The sequence below is a fragment of the Arachis ipaensis genome, chromosome B1 (assembly GCF_059453495.1).
Source record: "Arachis ipaensis isolate K30076 ecotype BB chromosome B1, ASM5945349v1, whole genome shotgun sequence".
Taxonomy (NCBI): domain Eukaryota; kingdom Viridiplantae; phylum Streptophyta; class Magnoliopsida; order Fabales; family Fabaceae; genus Arachis; species Arachis ipaensis.
Genome location: NC_142436.1, coordinates 131818538 through 131822361, shown reverse-complemented (window position 1 = coordinate 131822361; position 3824 = coordinate 131818538). Strand labels below are relative to the sequence as shown.

Genomic DNA, 3824 nt, shown 5'->3' with positions numbered 1-3824 from the left:
TTTTTTTGCTTTGGACCTTGACTTTAACCGCTCAGTCTCAAGTTTTCACTTGACACCTACACGCCACAAGCACATGGTTAGGGACAGCTTGGTTTAGCCGCTTAGACCAGGATTTTATTCCTTTAGGCCCTCCTATCCACTGATGCTCAAAGCCTTGGGATCCTTTTTATTTGCCCTTGCCTTTTGGTTTTAAGGGTTATTGGCTTTTTGCTCTTGCCTCTTGGTTTTAAGAGCTTTTGGCTTTTTCTGCTTGCTTTTTCTTTCTATATTATTATTTTTTTTCGCCTATTTCTTTTTTTTTTTTTTCTGCAAGCTTTGTTCTTTGCTGCTTTTTCTTGCTTCAAGAATCATTTTTATGATTTTTCAGATTATCAAATAACATGTCTCCTAGTCATCATTCTTTCAAGAGCCAACATATTTAACATTCTTAAACAACCACTTCAAAAGATATATGCACTGTTCAAGCATACATTCAGAAAACAAGAAGCATTGTCACCACATCAATATAATTAAGCTAAGTTCAAGGATAAATTCGAAACTCATGTACTTCTTGTTCTTTTGAATTAAAACATTTTTCATTTAAGAGAGGTGATGGATTCATAGGACATTTATAACTTTAAGACACAGTTACTAACTACTAATGATCATGTAATGAAGACACTAACACAGATAAGCACATAACATAGAAAACAAAAAGCAGAAGAATTAAGAACAAGGAATGAATCCACCTTAGTGATGGTGGCATTTCCTTCTTGAGGAATCAATGATGTCCTTGAGCTCTTCTATGTCTCTTCCTTGCCTTTGTTGCTCCTCCTTCAGTGCTTTTAGATCTTCTCTGATTTCATGAAGGATGATGGAGTGCTCTTGATGTTCCACCCTTAGTTGCTTCCAATAATTGTGTGGAAGAAAATGTATCCCTTGAGGTATCTCAGGGATCTCTTGATTTGCAGTCAAATGTTCTACCACTGAGCTATAGACCCTTGATGGAAGCTTTTGTCTTCCCTTTCCTCTTTCTAGAGGTTTCTCTGGCCTTAGGTGCCATCAATGGTTATGGAAAAAACAAAAAAGCTATGCTTTTACCACACCAAACTTAGAGTGTTGCTCGCCCTCGAGCAAAAGAAGAAAGAATAGAAGAATAAGAAGATATGGAGGAGATGGATGGGAGTGTGTATTCGGCCATATGGGTGGGATTGGGTGGGATTGGATGTTGAATTTTTGAAGGTAGTGGGTGTATGGATGTGAGTGGTAAATAGAAAAAAAGAAGGGATGATCATGAATGGAAAGAGAGATAATGAGGTAGGTGGGGATCCTGTGGGGTCCACAGATCCTGAGATGATCCTGTGGGGTCCACAGATCCTGAGGTGTCAAAGCATTTACATCCCTGCACCAATTTAGGCATGTAAAATGCCCTTGCACACAACTCTGGGCGTTCAGCACCAGGTTGGTGCCCATTTTGGGCGTTCAACGCCCCTTTGCTGCCATTTCTGGCGTTGAACGCCAGAACCATGCTTGTTCTGGGCGTTCAGCGCCAGGATGCTCCCATTCTGGGCGTTCAGCACCAGAACTATGCTCTGTTCTGGCGTTTGAACGCCAGACAGATGCTCCTCCAGGGTGTGATTTTTCTTCTGCTGTTTTTGATTCTGTTTTCAATTTTTATATTTATTTTGTGACTCCTCATGATCATGAACCTATAAAGACACATAACTAAGAAAAATATAGTTAGATAAATAAACATTGGGTTGCCTCCCAACAAGCGCTTCTTTAATGTCAATAGCTTGACAGTGGGCTCTCATGGAGCCTCACATATGTGCAGAGCTTTGTTGAGACTCTCCAACACCAAACTTAGAGTTTGGATATGGGAGTTCAACACCAAACTTAGAGTTTGGTTGTGGCCTCCCAACACCAAACTTAGAGTTTGACTGTGGGGGCTCTGGTTGACTCTGCTTGGAGAGAAGCTTTTTCTGCTTCCTCTCCATGGTTGCAGAGGGAGATCCTTGAGTTTTAAACACAAGGGAGTTCTCATTCCATTGAAGGAATATTTCACCTCTGTCAACATCAATCACAGCTCTTGCTGTGGCCAGGAAAGGTCTTCCTAGGATGATGGATTCATCCTCTTCCTTTCCACTATCCAGGACTATGAAACCAGCAGGGATGTAAAGGCCTTCAACCTTTACTAACACGTCCTCTACTTGTCCATAAGCCTGTTTTCTTGAGCTGTCTGCCATCTCTAATGAGATTTTAGCAGCTTGCACCCCATAGATTCCCAGTTTCTCTATTACAGAGAGGGGCATGAGGTTTATTCCTGAACCAAGGTCACACAGAGCCTTAAAGATCATGGTGCCTATGGTACAGGGTATTATGAACTTTCCAGGATCCTGTCTCTTCTGAGGCAATGTCAGTTGATCCAGATCACTTAGTTCATTGATGAACAAGGGAGGTTCAACTTCCCAAGTATCAATGCCAAATAATTTGGCATTTAGCTTCATGATTGCACCAAGAAACTTGGCAGTTTGCTCTTCAATAACATCCTCATTCTCTTCAGAAGAGGAATACTCATCAGAGCTCATGAAGGGCATAAGGAGGTTCAATGGGATCTCTATGGTCTCTAGATGGGCCCCAGAGTCCTTTGGTTCCTCAAAGGGAAGCTCCTTATTGACCACTGGACGTCCCAGGAGGTCTTCCTCCTTGGGATTCATGTCCTCTCCTCTCCTCACAGGTTCGGCCATGGCGCTTATGTCAATGGCCTTGCACTCTCCTTTTGGATTCTCTTCTGTATTGCTTGGGAGAGTACTAGGAGGGATTTCAGTGATCCTTTTACTCAGCTGGCCCACTTGTGCTTCCAGATTTCTAATGGAAGACCTTGTTTCATTCATGAAATTTACAGTGGCTTTAGATAGATCAGAGACTAGATTTGCTAAATTAGAAGCATTTTTTTCAGAGTTCTCTGTCTGTTACTGAGTTGATGATGGAAAAGGCTTGCTGTTGTTAAACCTGTTTCTTCCACCATTGTTAAAGCCTTGTTGAGGCTTTTGATCCTTCCATGAGAAATTTGGATGATTTCTCCATGATGAGTTATAGGTGTTTCCATAAGGTTCACCTAAGTAGTTCACCTCTGCTATTGCAGGGTTCTCAGGATCATAAGCTTCTTCTTCAGGAGAAGCCTCTTGAGTACTGTTGGATGCAGCTTGCATTCCATTCAGACTCTGAGAAATCATATTGACTTGCTGAGTCAATATTTTATTCTGAGCCAATATGGCATTCAGAGTATCAACTTCAAGAACTCCCTTCTTCATAGGCGTCCCATTACTCACAGGATTCCTTTCAGAAGTGTACATGAACTGGTTATTAGCAACCATGTCAATGAGTTCTTGAGCTTCTGCAGGCGTTTTCTTTAGGTGAATGGATCCACCTGCAGAAGTGTCCAGTGACATCTTTGATAGCTCAGATAAACCATCATAGAATATATCCAGGATGGTCCATTCTGAAAGCATGTCAGAAGGACACTTTTTGATCAACTGTTTGTATCTTTCCCAAGCTTCATAGAGGGATTCACCTTCTTTCTGTCTGAAGGTTTGAACATCAGCTCTAAGCTTGCTCAGCTTTTGAGGAGGAAAGTACTTGGCTAAGAAAGCCGTGACCAGCTTATCCCAAGAGTTCAGGCTGTCTTTGGGTTGAGAATCCAACCATAATCTAGCTCTGTCTCTTACAGCAAAAGGGAAAAGCATGAGCCTGTAGACTTCAGGATCTACTCCATTAGTCTTAACAGTATCACATATCTGCAAGAATTCAGTTAAGAACTGAAAGGGATCTTCAGATGGAAGTCC

The 3824-nt window shown here is 41.7% G+C and overlaps 1 non-coding gene across 1 annotated transcript; it reads left to right on the top strand.

Moving 5' to 3' along the window:
• Positions 1–3485: 3485 nt before the first annotated feature.
• Positions 3486–3593, top strand: LOC148578403 (small nucleolar RNA R71). The gene has a single exon (XR_015903379.1). It is a non-coding gene; the product is annotated as a small nucleolar RNA R71 (small nucleolar RNA).
• The last annotated feature ends 231 nt before the right edge of the window (positions 3594–3824 follow it).